The following is a 17764-nucleotide window of genomic DNA, read 5'->3' on the forward strand; positions in this document are numbered from 1 at the left end:
TTCCTGACCTGACAAAAAACTAAAGTTGTCGCTCCAATCAGGTATTTGAGTCTAATCATCGTCTTCCTCATTGTCTCCACCAACAGGAGTTACAGTTTGGGAATGAGGGTCTACATTATGGACAGAGCCTTCAGCGTCTGGTCCTGGATCCGACTCATAAAGATTGGGCATCAGTGCAGATCATTTCCTCGTCTGGATTCACAGAACTGCTGGAGCCGACCTCTGATTCCCAGGCTATAGTATGAGTAAACAGCTCTGCAGACTCAACCATTTGTTCTACTTCATACTCAGATGGGCAGCTGGAGATTTGGGAGCTGTGAGGAAGCAAGTGCGTTTGGAGTGACACCTTTGAGGACTGGAGTATTTGTGATGTTGAAGTTGATGTGGAGGAGAGCCCACTTAAAGGAGCACTTGATATCCATTGAAGCACCTGCTGTTTTTGTGCCTCATCTGGAATTTGTAGCGATTGGCGTGGCCGTAAGAAAGGGATCTTATCACATTGTACGCTAAAAGAAGTAGACATTTTAGTTTGGCTGGAAGATGGTCTTTCTTCTGCAGATGTTACTGTTGCTTTAACACCTACCCCACGGACACAACCTTTTTTCCCCTTCCCAACACACCTATTCCCCTTTCCACCAGCAGCAGGCCTTTTTCCACTCATTTTGGTGGTTAACTAATTCACAACTCTGGAGTTGTTTGCACAAAAAAACAATGGATGGGAACCGAGCAGAGCTGAGTGGCCAAACTGTGGTATTAGGCCAAAACTATTGGCTGGGTTAGATGCAGAAAAAAATTATATTCAATTTGCAACCTGATGGAGGTCAGTATAGATGGACTAATAGAACAAGTCCCACACACTGCTAGAAGCCCAAATATTTTTTCAGAGCTAGATGCAGAAAAAAATTATATTCAATTTGCAACCTGATGGAGGTCAGTATAGATGGACTAATAGAACAAGTCCCACACACTGCTAGAAGCCCAAATATTTTTTCAGAGCTAGATTCAGAAAAAAATTATATTCAATTTGCAACCTGATGAAGGTCAGTATAGATGGACTAATAGACCAAGTCCCACACACTGCTAGAAGCCCAAATATTTTTTCAGAGCTAGATGCAGAAAAAAAATTATATTCAATTTGCAACCTGATGGAGGTCAGTATAGATGGACTAATAGACCAAGTCCCACACACTGCTAGAAGCCCAAATATTTTTTCAGAGCTAGATGCAGAAAAAAATTATATTCAATTTGCAACCTGATGGAGGTCAGTATAGATGGACTAATAGAATGATGCTATGCCCAAAAGGTTTTACTTCACTAGGTGCAGTAAAAAAATTGGTATTCTATACACAGGTGGTGTAGCTTGCAACACAGATAGGCTACTCCACTGACTAACACAATCTGTAATAGGCCAAAAAGGATTAGCTTTGCTAGATTTAGCCAAATGCTGTGAAAAAAACTTGCACAGCACTGTCACAGACCTGCCTGGCAAAAACTGATAGGAACTGATGTAACTTAGTCCTGAAAAGGACTCCAATTACAATTAGTCTTTACTCCCACAACCTATCTATTTAAGAGCACAGACCTGCCTGATAAAAGTCGTAGGAAATGCTGTAACCTAGTCCTTAAAAGGACTGCAATCACAACTATTCCCTACTCCCAAGCAATCTGTAGATTTGTGCGAAAATTGGCTTTAAATTAACAAGGTATAGCGCACACAGCAACAGCGGTGCCGTCTAACACGCAGCTGCAGCAGTGAGAAAATGGTGGCGACAGGGAAAATGGCTGGGTCTTATAGGGTAAGGACATGTGACATACACTGCCAATGACACATGCCCTTGCTTGTGTGAAAAAAAGCACTTCGCTCCGTGCGTGCACTGCTGATAGGCTGACAGATTGCACCTCCCCACTGTAAATGCGGGAAAGAGAAAAAAAAATGGAGATCTTCATTATTCCTGCAGAGATCCATCCCCTGCCCCTCCCCCCGCCCCGCTGTACACTCAAACTGCGTATTAACATTAATTTTCATCATTACTGAGAAAAAATCCAGTTATGATTTTGGTGCACGAACAGTTATCGAACATAAACTCGAACAGCCAAATTTTTTTCAAATCGTTCGTGTTCGCAGAACGGCTCGAACACCACCCAAAACAGCTCGAAATTGAGATTGGCGAACAGTTCGAGTCGAACAACGCTCATCTCTAATTACAGATCATCGTTAAAAATTATGAATCTGTCAACAAGTGGATGGAAAATATCAAATAATGCACTGTGGAAGAGAGGTTTTCGATGACAATGAACAACACTCATCTCCAGCTGATAATAGCTGCATTTACAATAGGGACAGGTGGAAGGTAACAGTGGTATCAATAGGAATATAATAAAAAAAAATTTCAGCAGCAGTACACAGTATAAAGCAATAATACCTGGCTGGATGGGTGTAATACGCTATCCATACTGCGATAGCTCACCCGTAAATGAATTTCAGATAAGAGAGGTAATATTGTATAATATAGAATCGATTTGAATTGGCCTTCCCATTATTAAAGAGTGGCTCTTCTACAGTATACTGTTATTGCGTATATGTTATAATACCCCTGGTGGCACTAAAAACCATGTCTGACAAAACGCTAGTGGCCAGGACCTCCAATGTGTAGAGCGACAGTTCATGCCACGTTTCCAGCTTGGATATCCAATAGTTGTAAAGCACAGAGGAATTAAGGACGACGCTGATACGGTCACCAAGGTAGGCCTTCATCATTTTCCAAAACCTTTCCCTCCTTGTCAGAGTAATCCGTCCATCAGGGTGCAGGGAGGGTGTGAGAAAACTGTCGAAGACCTTTGACAGCGTTCTCCTGCCTCTGCTGCATCTGGTTTGTTTCTCCATTGCCTGTACTCCTTGGTTATCCAAGAAACTGTGACCTCTCCCACCAGCGTTTCACAAGGGCCATCTGGTACTGCAACATACAACATAGGAGTGGGTCTCCTGTACTTTTATTGCGTATGGAGTAAGTGCAAGGGCTGCCAAAAATGAGGACGCACTTCAATACCCATTTGAAGAGACGTAGAGGAAGGCTTCATTAAAAAAATAATCCCAATATAAAGGAAAAGGTCTCCTATACTATTATTGTGTATGCAGTGACTGCAAGTGCTGCCGAAAATTAGGATGCACTCCAATACCCCTTTGAAGAGACGTCGAGGAGGACCTCATTAAAAAAATGTTCCCATTATAAAAGGAGTGGGTCTCCTAGATAGTTATTGCGTATGCAGTGACTGCAAGGGCTGCAAAAAATTAGGATGCACTACAATACCCCTTTGAAGAGACGTCAAGAAGGGCCTCATTAAAAAAAATGTTCTCATTATAAAGGAATGGGTCTCCTACACTGTTATTGCGTATGCAGTGACTTCAAGGGCTACCAAAAATTAGGACACACTCCAATACCCTTTTGAAGGTCCTCATTAAAAAATTGTTCCTATTATTAAGGAGTGGGTCTCCTATACTGGTCATGCCCATGCACTAAGTGCATGGGCTGAAAAACATTTACCGCTGGGGGGTATACATGAACATACTGTATATATGAACATACTGTATAACATACAGAATGTTAGAGGTAGGCCTCTAAAAATATCTCCTACAGGCATCATAAACACCCTTAAAAAAATTATGTGGGTGCTGCATGATGGTCACCCTGTTGGTATGATGGAGGAGGTTGAGGAGAAGGAGAAGGAGGAGGGTCACATAAAATAGACAAAATCATGAAGCATATACCCATGTCTGGGTGTGAAGAGGTGCATGGGAATAGACACCCTAAAAATAACCGCAGTATTTGACTTCATGTTCCGTTGCTATCATCCATTGGTGTCAAGAAGTCTGTCCCAATCTACCCCTTGTTTATTTTGATAAGCGTCAGTTGATAGGCGGATGCGCCTATAAGTTATAATACCACCAGCGGCACTAAAAACCCGCTCTGACAAAACGCTAGTGGCAGGGCAGGCCAGGACCTCCAAGGCTTAGAAAAACAGTTCATGCAACGTGTCCAGCTTGGGTACCCAATAGTTATAAGGAGGAATCAAGGAGGACGATGGTACGGTCGGCAAGATATTCCTTCAGCATCTTCCAAAACTTTTCCCTCCTTGTCAGAGTACCATGCGCATCATGGCCTGTGCTCTGGGATGGGCTGAAAAAACTGTTTGACAGTGTTCCCCTGCCTCTGCTGCATCTGGTTTGTGTCTACTTCGCCTGTACTCCTTGGTTGTCCAAGGAACTGTGACCTCTGCCACCAGCGTTGTCAGCTGTGATTTTTTTTTAAATAATTCTTCAACAAGGGCCTTCTGGTACTGCAATATTTTATTAGTCCTCTCCACCACTAGAAGGAGATATAGAAATTTCTTCTTGTAGTGTGGGTCTAGAAGTGTGACCAATCAGTAATTATTATCTCCCAAAATGCATACAACGCGAGGGTCACGGGAAAAGGCAGCGAAACAAAAAGTCAGCCATGTGTGCCAGACTGCCAACAAGACTTCCCTGTCCCCACCAAGAGGACAAGTGTCCATGTTCTCCTCCTCCTCCTCCTGGTCCCCCACCTCATTCTCCCTCTTCTCAGGCCATCTACACTGAACAGATGGCATGAATGTTGTGTGGGTAGAACTATCTGTAGTGCAGGAAACCAGCTCATGTTCCTCCTCCTCCTCTTCCCCTCCTCCTCATCATCACCCTGTTGAGGAAGGTTGAGGGAGGGCAGCAATGACCCTTCATGGTTGACCAAGTGAGTGTCAAATTATTATGTTACAAGGTTGATTGCGCAATCCAACAGAAAACCAGATGGAGGCAAAGCTCTGTATGGGGGGATTCAAGAATCTCTAATCCCGTTTATTTCTACTTAGCATTTTATATTGTTTTGAGTTTATCAATAGCCAATCACCTACAGCCATACTACAATGTTAGTACAATTATTACGGAAATACACATATGGTCATGTTATCGTTAGTTCGGTGCATGGTGGAAAGTTACAAGGTCATACAACCTGGCTCAGACTAGCTAGATAACAGGAGCAGGGTGTCTCATAGAATGTTCCTGAGAGAAAAGGTTAGCGTGGGAAAGTTGCATGTAAATCAAGAGGAAAGAAGGAAAGAATGTATGTGTAATGATCTGAATCATGTATCTGATCTGTCCGGTTTTTGCCCTTATCCAAAATGGAGCCGCATGTACATGTGCTGCCCTTATCCAAGATGGAGCTGCATGTACCTGTTCTGTTTGGTTCTGCCCTTATCCAAAATGGAGTTGACAGCCTCGGGGGCCATCTTGTTTCCTGTCTGATATCTCCTTTTTCCTGTTTGCTATATATATATATATATATATATATATATATATATATATATATATATATATATATATATATATATATATAGCAAAGAGACTCTGGCCAGCTATACTTTGCTTGTGTGTCTTGTATCTTACCTGCTGCCAAGCTTGAAGGACCTGCATCGTGCCTGTTGCTTCTCTACATTGGGATTCCCCACCTGTTACCTGCCTGCCATTTATCCGGACTTTCATCTGTGTGCAAAGACCCGCTCTGCATCCACCTGCAGTTCAGCTTGCTCTCTGCAAGGAGCCTGGTCCGGGCTCAGGATCTCGTGGACTGTGCGTTTCTGGACCTGGGACATCTATCGGTTTGTACTGACATCACAACCGTTTCCAGAGACTGTTTACTGATCGCTTATTGCCTATACCTGCCTGCTATAATATATGCTTGCCTGCTTCAATATATCCTGTTAATACAATATATCGTGTTTGTCTTCACTCCAACCCACGCTATCGATCTCCATAAGTATAAAGTATATAGCGGACAGAATACACAAGCCTCAAAAGAATGGAGTTCGCTAGGTCAGATACTGTGGAGGTGCGTCTAAAGAAAATATGCACATATATCACAGGACTTCATGGGGACCTGCAGGCTACTAAAACAAAACTAGCGGCATTAGAGACTCAAATTAATCATAATGCTAATGGGGCCGACTCGTCCATTCACGCATTAGCAAATCGCCTGTCAACTCAAGAGACTACAGCCGCAGCTCCGGTTCCAGTATCAATGCCAACTTAGGCTCTGGCTTTTCCTAAACTCCCTCCATTCAGGTTTGGTGGATAAAGAGAAAAATTCCATGGGTTTTTAAATCGGTGTCAACTGTATTTTTCTACACAGGCAGCTCACTTCCCAACTGAATGAGCGAAAATATTAACCATGATAATGCTGTTAACTAACAAAGCTATTGCCTGGGCAAATCCTCTGATTGAAACCGATGATATGTGCTTAAATTCGCTGAAAGACTTTTTTTCTGCAATGGGTCAAATTTTTGGCGACCCCAATCGGAGTGCCACAGCAGAAGCCGCACTATTGACACTCCAACTGGTAAAGCACTCTGTCGTAGAATATGCAATGGAGTTTCGGAGGTGGGTACTGGACACTACGTGGTGCGATTCGGCAAGATATGCAGTGTTTAGGAGGGGTTTATCCGCTGCAATTAAGGATGAGCTGGCACGAGGGGAGTCACCTGTTGCCCTGGGAGACTTTATCAACCATTGTGTTCGGATAGATGTTCGCCTCACAGAACGTCGGCAAGAGAGATGGGCAGATGCTAATCGTAACAACTTGCTATCTTTTTCTCCTCCCTCCAAAGAAACTCAGAATAAGTCCTCTCTTCAGGTGGAGTCGGCACCTATGCAGGTGGATGCAATTCAAAGAACTCACCCTGACACACGCAAGGAACATCGTTTCAGAGAGAATTTATGCTTCTATTGCGGAAAATCTGGTCACTATATTTCAAATTGTCCCAGTAAAATTCGCAGGACTACGGTTGCAGTGATCAAATACGACGTCTCAGACGAAGTCTCAGTAATTTCTCATCAAATTCCTCCTCGGAATAAAGAAACCGACCAGGATTACGATTTCTCCGACTGTGCTTCAGAAACGTCTTCACCCGTGAATGCAGCTGTTCTTTCAGTAGGCTCCACTACTTCGGCATCGGAGAGCTCAAAGAAAAATTCACACTGCTGCATTCCTCTCAAGATAAAGATTCAGTCCGGCTGGGTTACTAGTTCTACTATGGTTGACTCTGGAGCCAGTGGTAATTTCATGGACATCGCATTCGCTAAAAAGCACGGTATACGTCCACAGAGGAGAATCGCACCGGTATTAATGGAGACCGTGGATGCGTCCCCGTTAGCATCCGGGCCTGTTGACCTTGAAACAGCAGCATTGAAGGTTCGTATGGGGGCGGACCATGCAGAAAGACTGTTGTTTTTGCTGATCTCTTCTGCCCACTTTCCTGTAATTTTAGGCTTACCGTGGCTACAATTACAAAACCCTACTATCAACTGGGCAACAAAGGAATTGCCGTTTCCAGAATGGCAGATGTCTTCCAGGGAATCAGCTTTAATCGGGTCAGCATGTGTAAGTGATCTAAAACTACCAATGGAATATCAAGATTTTGCAGATGTATGTGATAAAAAGAACGCGGACAAGCTGCCACCACACCGACAGTATGTTTGCCCCATAGAACTTTTACCTGGTGCCGCGATTCCGTTCGGTAGCATTTATCCTTTGGCCGGACCAGAACTAAAAGCTCTCAATGAGTATATCGATGAGAATTTAACTAAGGGGTTTATACGACCATCTTCCTCTCCAGCCGGTGCCCCAATCTTCTTCGTGAAAAATAAGGACGGCTCACTTCGACCATGTATTGATTATCGTGAGCTCAACAAAATTACGGTCAGAAATTCTTATCCACTTCCACTAATTCCTGAATTACTTGAGAGGATACGACATGCCAAAATCTTCACAAAATTAGACCTTCGTGGAGCATACAATTTAGTACGGATTCGCCCTGGTGACGAATGGAAAACAGCTTTCCGGTCACGTTACGGACATTTTGAGTATCTTGTTATGCTTTTCGGACTTCGTAACGCACCGGCTACTTTTCAACACTTGGCAAACGATATATTTAGAGACATACTCGATATTTTTGTTGTGGTTTATTTGGATTACATTTTAATTTTTTCCAGCAACTTCGAGGATCATCAGTGGCATGTGAGAATGGTGTTGGATCGTCTACGGCAAAATCAGTTGTACATCAAGTTGGAGAAATGCGAGTTTCACAAGTCGGAAATTCAATTTTTGGGGTATGTTATTTCTCCCCAGGGTCTCAGCATGGATACAAGCAAGACTCAAGCCATTCAGGAGTGGCCAATTCCCAACACACTAAAGGAGGTGCAACGATTTATTGGATTCGCCAATTTCTACAGACGGTTCATTAAAAATTTCTCGGAGATTGTCTCACCCATTACCCAATTGACACGGAAAAAGACGCCGTTGGTCTGGTCGCCACAAGCGCAGACAGCATTTGACAGGTTGAAGTCTAAATTCACGTCAGCTCCCATTCTCATACATCCGGACCCGGATCGGGCCTTCATAGTGGAAGTGGATGCCTCAGACTGTGCTATAGGGGCTATACTTTCGCAGAGAACAGGTGAGAAAGATCTTTTGCATCCCTGTGCTTTTCTTTCACAGAAGTTATCACCTGCAGAAAGGAACTACGACGTTGGAAACAAAGAATTGTTGGCCATTATAACGGCATTCAAAGAATGGAGACACTTGCTACAGGGGGCATCCCAACAAATTGTCGTACTTACGGACCATTGTAACCTTGAATTCATGAGGTCGGCAAGGTGTCTAAAACCCAGACAGGCTCGGTGGAATCTTTTTCTTAATCAGTTTGATTTTGTTATCTCCTATAGGCCGGGTTCTCGTAATGGGAAAGCAGATGCATTATCCAGAATTCATTTGGTTGATATAAACCCGGCTGCACCTCCAAGAACCATACTCTCGGAAGACAACTTTATAGGTCTGTTACACAATCAAGATCTATTAACGGCTATCAGGGAGGCGTACGCTGCTGACCCGTTCCTGATTCAACCGTCCAGCCAGGTAAATGTAACCTTAAAAAATAGACTTTGGTTCCAGAGACAACGCCTGTATATTCCGGAAACGGTTACATTAAGGGTGCTAAAATTAATGCATGACTCTAAGATCGCTGGTCATAGAGGAGTTCAGAAGACTCAGGAATTCTTGTCTCGCTTCTTCTGGTGGCCAACTTATCGGAAAGACGTTCAGCATTACGTCTCATCTTGTGAGGTATGTGCAAGATCAAAGGTTCCTCGCGCCTCACCTACCGGACTGTTGCAACCCCTTTCTATTCCATCCCATCCCTGGGGGTCTATTTCAATGGATTTTATTGTAGAGTTGTCTATGTCAAAAGGAAAGAACACTATCCTAGTAGTAGTTGACCGCTTAACCAAGGTTGCTCATTTCATTCCCTGTACCGGCTTACCAACAGCGAAACAGACAGCGGATCTTATTGTACAAGAGGTTTTTCGCCTACATGGAGTTATGATGAAGTGATATCAGATCGAGGGGTCCAATTTACTTCAAGATTTTGGCGAAGCTTTGGTGCTGCTCTGGACATTAAGGTAAATCTGTCATCTGCTTCTCATCCGCAGTCTAACAGCCAAACGGAACGGACAAACCAGACTTTGGAGCAATATCTGCATTGCTACGTGTTTCATTTGCAGGATGATTGGGTAAACTTACTTCCGTTGACTGAATTCACGTATAATAATTCACAGAGTGCATCCACCAAACAGTCTCCGTTCTTTGCTAACAAGGGGTATCATCCCAGCATTCTTCCACGGTTTCCAATAGATACATCTGTACCCGCAGTAGCCGATCGGATTACGCTTCTTCAACAGAACCTAGAGGTCTTAAAAGAAACACTGGCCACAGCTCAAGAAAGATATAAGAAGGCGGCAGATAGGTTCCGCAACCAGCACCAACATACAAGGTAGGAGACATGGTTTGGCTTTCAACAAAGAACTTAAAACTAAGAACTCCAACGTATAAATTGGGGCAGAAGTATGTTGGGCCATACAAAATCAGCAAATTGGTAAGCCCTTTAGCCTGACAACTCAAGTTGCTAAAATCCTTGAAAGTACACCCTGTTTTTCATGTCTCTCTGCTCAAACCGGTAGTACCAAATCCTTTTCCTGGATGCATATCTGTTCCACCCGATCCAGTTCTTATTGACAGGCAAGAGGAATTCATCGTGGAGGGTATCATTGATTCTCGGATTCATAGAGGACGGCTCCAGTACCGGGTGAAATGGCAAGGCTATCCATCGGAGGAGAATTCTTGGGAACCTCGGGAGAACATCCACGCTACTCGTTCCACAGCAGATACCCCAACAAACCGGCTCCAAGGTTGTCCGGAGGACACCCTTTAAGGGGAGAGTAATGTAAGGATCTGAATCATGTATCTGTTCTGTCCGGTTTTTGCCCTTATCCAAAATGGAGCCGCATGTACCTGTGCTGCCCTTATCCAAGATGGAGCTGCATGTACCTGTTCTGTTTGGTTCTGCCCTTATCCAAAATGGAGTTGACAGCCTCGGGGGCCATCTTGTTTCCTGTCTGATATCTCCTTTTTCCTGTTTGATATATATATATATATACACACATATACAGTACAGACCAAAAGTTTGGACACACCTTCTCATTTATAGATTTTTTCTGTATTTTCATGACTATTAAAATTGTACATTCACACTGAAGGCATCAAAACTATGAATTACCACATGTGGAATAATATAGTTAGCAAAAAAGTGTGAAACAACTGAAAATATGTCTTATATTCTAGGTTCTTCAAAGTAGCCACCTTTTGCTTTGATGACTGCTTTGCACACTCTTGGCATTCTCTTGATGAGCTTCAAGAGGTAGTCACCGGAAATGGTTTTCACTTCACAGGTGTGCCCTGTCAGGTTTAATAAGCGGGATTTCTTGCCTTATAAATGGGGTTGAGACCATAAGTTGTGTTGTGCAGAAGTCTGGTGGATACACCGCTGATAGTCCTACTGAATAGACTGTTAGAATTTGTATTATGGCAAGAAAAAAGCAGCTAAGTAAATAAAAACGAGTGGCCATCATTACTTTAAGAAATGAAGGTCAGTCAGTGCGAAAAATTGGGCAAACTTTGAAAGTGTCCCCAAGTGCAGTTGCAAAAACCATCAAGCGCTACAAAGAAACTGGCTCACAGGAGGACCGCCCCAGGAAAGAAGACCAAGAGTCACCTCTGCTTCTGAGGATAAGTTTATCCGAGTCACCAGCCTCAGAAATCGCAGGTTAACAGCAGCTCAGATTAGAGACCAGGTCAATGCCACACAGAGTTCTAGCAGCAGACACATCTCTTCAACAACTGTTAAGAGGAGACTTTGTGCAGCAGGCCTTCATGGTAGGAAACCACTGCTAAGGACAGGCAACAAGCAGAAGAGACTTGTTTGGGCTAAAGAACACAAGGAATGGACATTAGACCAGTGGAAATCTGTGCTTTGGTCTGATGAGTTAAAATTTGAGATCTTTGGTTCCAACCACCGTGTCTTTGTGCGACACAGAAAAGGTGAACGGATGGACTCTACATGTCTGGTTCCCACCGTGAAGCATGGAGGAGGAGGTGTGATGGTGTGGGCGTGCTTTGCTGGTGACACTGATGAGGATTTATTCAAAATTGAAGGCATACTGAACCAGCATGGCTACCACAGCATCTTGCAGCGGCATGCTATTCCATCCGGTTTACGTTTATTTGGACCATCATTTATTTTTCAACAGGACAAAGACCCCAAACACACCTCCAGGCTGTGTAAGGGCTATTTGACCAAGTAGGAGAGTGATGGGGTGCTACGCCAGATGACCTGGCCTCCACAGTCACCAGACCTGAACCCAATCAAGATGGTTTGGGGTGAGCTGGACCGCAGAGTGAAGGCAAAAGGGCCAACAAGTGCTAAGCATCTCTGGGAACTCCTTCGAGATTGTTGGAAGACTATTTCCGGTGACTACCTCTTGAAGCTCATCAAGAGAATGCCAAGAGTGTGCAAAGCAGTCATCAAAGCAAAAGGTGGCTACTTTGAAGAACCTAGAATATAAGACATATTTTCAGTTGTTTCACACATTTTTGTTAAGTATATAATTCCACATGTGTTAATTCATAGTTTTGATACCTTCAGTGTGAATGTACAATTTTCATAGTCATGAAAATACAGAAAAATCTTTAAATGAGAAGGTGTGTCCAAACTTTTGGTCTGTACTGTATATATATATATATATATATATATATGAGACTCTGGCCAACTATACTTTGCTTGTGTATCTTGTATCTTACCTGCTGCCAAGCTTGAAGGACTTGCATCGTGCCTGTTGCTTCTCTACATTGGGATTCCCCACCTGTTACCTGCCTGCCGTTTATACGGACTTTCATCTGTGTGCAAAGACCCGCTCTGCATCCACCTGCAGTTCAGCTTGCTCTCTGCAAGGAGCCTGGCCCGGGCTCAGGATCTCGTGGACTGTGCGTTTCTGGACCTGGGACATCTATCGATTTGTACTGACATCACAACCGTTTCCAGAGACTGTTTACTGATCGCTTATTGCCTATACCTGCCTGCTATAATATATGCTTGCCTGCTTCAATATATCCTGTTAATACGATATATCGTGTTTGTCTTCACTCCGACCCACGCTATCGATCTCCATAAGTATAAAGTATATAGCTGACAGTATGTTATGCAAAGAGTATAATAACATGATTTTGAAACAGGCAGACAAAATGGAGTTGCCATAGCATGAATATCAATATGTCCTTTACATTTCCCCCCTAAAAAATATGTTATTATCAACAATAGAGGTGCTTTCCCTGGGTCATGGTTTGAGCCTGAGGGACATTGGTCTTCACTGAATTAGTGCCCTTGTTACCAATTGAGGCCATCGTGGCATGTCCATTCCCCCTTGTTTGTTGATATAATCTTAACGCTCTGATATTCAGGCGTGAAGTTGGTCGGGGCAAGCGGGTAAATGTCATCATTCCCTTGTCATCCAGGTCCTCAATGCTGGTCACATCTGGGAGGTCTGTGTATAGTAGCACTGGATGTTGGTTGACAGCGTTCTCCTTGCTCTCTGACGACTGGCAGGTTTTCCTCATGCAAATTGGGATACAATAAAAGACTATTTTTAGTAAAACATATATTAACTAGATGCAAGCAGCAATATGCAACACTCCTTCTAATATTCCAGCAATCCATCCACCAATCCCTTTAAACCAATTAGCAGGATTTAAAAAGGAAAACGTATCAGACCACCAGCTGTCTTTGGTCAATTCACTATGTTTGTTATATTCTTCCCCGAGTTTCCTAATGTCTTCCATTTTAGTATTTTACCTTATGGTAGAGTCGGGGTCAATATAGTGACAACAGGCTGGGCCTACAACCTGACACATCCCTCCTTGAGCTGCTGTCAAATAGTCCAGCACTAAAGTATGTTGATTAGCTACTATAATAAGTTGATTCTGCCATGCAACAGTAGTATTAATTACTTCCAATACACTCCAAATCTGGTCATCTAAGTAATCAGTGACTTCCACTAATTTGTCCCACATTTGTGTTACCATAGGGTAAAGGAAGACAGTACTGGCTATCTTATTGGGTATACTCATTTGTACTAAATGAGGTCTTCCTGATGGGCGTGAGATGTTGTCCTTAGCACGTTTATAGATGGTATGAAGAGGGATGGCTCTCATATCTACTTTACTATGGGGAATAAGATAAGTGGCTGGAGTTAGCCGGGCCAACGTACAAGTCCCCCCTACTCCGACTGGGAGCAATTTGTACGCATTATTCCCACAGACCCAATATGTGGCTGATGGCAGATCCCATAAAGCAGAGTGCTGTAATACTAATTTATGCACCAAATCGATAAAAACTGTGTTATTTGATAACCTACACCATGAAGACATTTGTCCCAGGGGGCTACAATATCCAACATCTGGATTGCCACATGTTGGATCACTAGGCTTATATTCAGAAAATTCATGTTTTACTGCTGTTGGGGTCGTCAGGAGCACTTGGTATGGTCCGTCATACAATGGTTCTAGTCCATGTTTCCGAACATGCTTCTTCACATACACGTAATCTCCAGGCTTGGGGATATGACAACCTTCTGTATCAGCTGGATCTGGAATAGAAGATGATACTAACGCATGGGTGTTAGTTAGTGCTTTGGCAAGCTAAATCACATACTGTACAACATAATCCGTTTCTTCCGATAATTGTTGTGGGGTAAATCGAGCTATTGCTGGTTGTGACCCAAATAGTATCTCATAGGGTGACAGTTTGTGTTTCCCTATGGGGGTGGTGCGTATGTGATATAGTGCAATGGGAAGGAGCTCAGGCCACTGGGCCATAGTCTCCTGCATCATTTAGGTCAATTGCCTTTTCAGTGTGCCATTCAATCTCTCCACCTTGCCGCTTGACTGTGGATGGTAAGGAGTATGTAACGCCACTGTTGATCTGATCATGGTAAGTATTTCTTGATATACACATGAGGAAAAGGCTGGTCCTTGATCACTTTCGATAACTTCTGGGACCCCATACCGGCAAACAACTTCAGAGACCAGCTTCTTGGTGGTGGTAAGGTTGCAGCCTCTACCAATGTATCTTCAGTTGTGACAACATATCCAGTATGAAACCTTCCAGAGGTGTCAAGATATCTGGATCCATCCGTATATAACGTAAGTTCTGGATCATCCAAGGGTACTTCCCCCACTAAAACAAGTGGAGTTGACTCCGCAGTAATTTGTTCCAGACAATCATGTGGTGGAGCCTCTTTCCCCTCTCCTTCAGGTGCTGGTAGCAGGGTAGCCGGGTTAATGGTGGTGCACTGGTGTAACTTCACATTTTCTGGCAAAATCAACAAACACTGCAGCCGCAAGTGTCTCTGTGTGGACAGATGTTTAGGTTGCTGTAAAGCCAAAACAGCCGCAATATATTGTGGAGCATAAATGTGAGTCTCATGTCCAAGGATGATGTCCGCCGTCTTCTCAAGTAACTGCTGTGTGGCGTGAACCGCTCGTAGACAGCTGGGGGTAGGCCCTGGCTACCGGGTCCAGATGCGCTGAGTAATAACCGACCGGGCGCTGCTTTGTACAGTGTGTCTCTGCGTGAGTACCGCGGCTGCATGCCCTCCTATCTCGGAGACATACAAATGGAAAGGTTGAGCATAATCCGGGTTTCCAAGGGCAGGGGCTGTCATTATCCTTGATTTTAGTTGCTCAAAGGCTTGTTGCTGCTGTTCCTGGTGGTCCTTGTTGTTTATATCAGCCAGAGTGTCTTCTTTTAATGCATCATATAGGGGTTGCAACAGACGTGAGGCGTATGGGATCCATTGCCTGCAATATGTACATAGTCCAAGGAACCATTGCAGCCCTATGGGATCTTTTGGGAATGGTAGCAGGTAGATGGCCGTTTTCTTTCTTCTGTGAGATGTCTGGCACCCTGAGTAAGGCAGTGGCCTAAGAAAACCACTTGACCGAGGCAAAACTGAAGTTTCGAGGATGAGACTCGACAATTCAGTTTTTCTAGATGCTTAAGGAGGCTAACACTGCCCCTGATGGACATTTGCTCGTGAGTCTCGTGGGACGGGCGTCCTATTTCTGGATTGATCAGCCAACTTATCCTGAGCCCATATTTTAAGGTTTTGACAGAAGTCAACCCCACTCTCATACGTATTGGCGTCTAATGCTCTGTCACACACTGATCATGATGATCTTCCTCATACACATTCTGGGTGTAGTGTGTATTGCGGCCTGTATTCCGGGTGTGCCAAGATGGGCGCCACCAGAAGGAAGCACACTACAGGAAGGGTGCGTTCCACTAGGAAGGAGCACACCCACTGACATCTGGTCAGAGACCAGAGGTGATGCAATGGGTGTAGTAACATGGCCGCTGCAGGGTGAGGATGGAGCACTAGGAGTGGCTTGGGTAGTAGCGAGGGGTGGGACTCTTGGACGGGGTGCGTGACATGCAACACAATAATCTGCTAACAATGGATTCTGCCGGCCACAATTAGTACAGGTCAATCCCCCCCCCCCCCCGTCCGCCATTATCGGGCGGTGGCTGGAGAGCAGTGTCTTTGTAATACACATAACATGGCATCTTTCTCTTATTGTCTGTATTTTCTTCCTCCATTCACCCTTCTTTGACAAACTCTCTGCTGTTCTATACCAAGCCAAAGCTGTTTGTAACAATCCTTTATCTTTTAGCTTGCCCTTTTTCTTCTTCATAATTAACCGGCCCTTATCTGGTAGCTCGCATATTTTAGTTAACTGTTTAAGTTTCTGCACATACTTTTTCCCTTCTTTTGATAAACTCAGCGCAGCCTTTTTTTTCCACATCAGCTTCATTTTGTAACACAAAACAGCCAATCTTTGTTAAAGCGCTAGATAATTCTCCCTTCTTGACAAAAAAATAATTAAAACAACCAGGCTTCGTCTCCTCCTCTATTTCAACATACCCCTCACCACAAATCTCATGTGCAACTTTCCTAAACTTTTCAGCGTCTTCCAACAATCCACAGTCAACTAATCTACCCCTTTTCTGCCGGATGCCTTCATGCAACAATGTAGGCTAAAGTCTTCCTTTCACGAGAAAGTTTAACACCTTAAACACTTTTGGTGCATTCTTAAATGACCTTTTCCCCTCTCGTCCGACCATGATAGTCATCACATCCTCTCCCTCCTGTGGGAGAGACACTCTCTTTCTGCTCCACGGAAACATTGATTAACCCCTTTACAGCCCATGACGTATTAATACACGTCTGTGCCCTGGGGTTTAAGAGCCTGACCCGTATTAATTCGTCATCGTGATCGCGCCGCCGGGTGTCAGCTGATTGTCACAGCTGACACCCGGTACTATGTGCATGGAGCAGTCCCGCACCGCTCCCGGCACATTAACCCCCGCAATGCTGCGATCGAAGTCGATCGCAGCATTGCTGAGGCAAGGGGAGGTGATCGCAATACTCACCTCCTCTTCCGGCCTCCAGCGCTGTCTGCCGCGGCTTCTCGGGTGTTTCCATGACGACCCGATATAGTCATGACAACATCCGGGTCACCAGGCAGCAGGAACATTGTTTGGTCATGCGCAGTGCATGACCACACCATGTTCTCACTGTGCAGCGCTGACTGCCTGCATAGCACAGGGATGGTGCTCGATCCCTATGCTTTGCTGGCGATCAGAATAAAAAAAGTGAAAGTCCCAGAGTGGGACAAAGTAAAAAAGTGTAAAAACTGTCAGAAAGCGAAAAAAAATAAAAATAAAAATTGTAAAAATATTAAAAAAAAATAAAAAAAAGAATCGACCAAAAATAAAAATATAATGTTCCCATCAATAAATATTATTATGAAAAAAAAGCAAACAAACAATAAAAGTACACATATTTGGTATTGCCGCGTCCGGAACGACCTGACCTATAAAACTGTCCCACTAGTTAACCCCTTCAGTGAACACTGTAAAAAAAAAAAAAAAACGAAGCAAAAAACAATGCTTTATCATCATACTGCAAAACATAAAATGGAATAACACGCAATCAAAAAGATGAATATAAATAAAAATGGTACCGCTGAAAACGGCATCGTGTCCCACAAAAAACAAGCCACCATACAGCTCCATCATCTGAAAAATCAAAAAGTTATAGCTCTCAGAATAAAATAGAATAGCTTTTATTTTGTAAAAGCGCCAAAACATAGAAAAACTATATAAATGTGGTACCGCTGTAAACGTACTGACCCAAAGAATAAAGCTGCCTTATCAATTTTACCACACGCGGAAGAGAATAAAAAAAAAGAAA

Source organism: Phyllobates terribilis, unplaced genomic scaffold (genome assembly GCF_046119375.1).
Source record: "Phyllobates terribilis strain yellow unplaced genomic scaffold, ASM4611937v1 Scaffold_1__5_contigs__length_1240528914, whole genome shotgun sequence".
NCBI classification, from domain to species: Eukaryota; Metazoa; Chordata; class Amphibia; order Anura; family Dendrobatidae; genus Phyllobates; species Phyllobates terribilis.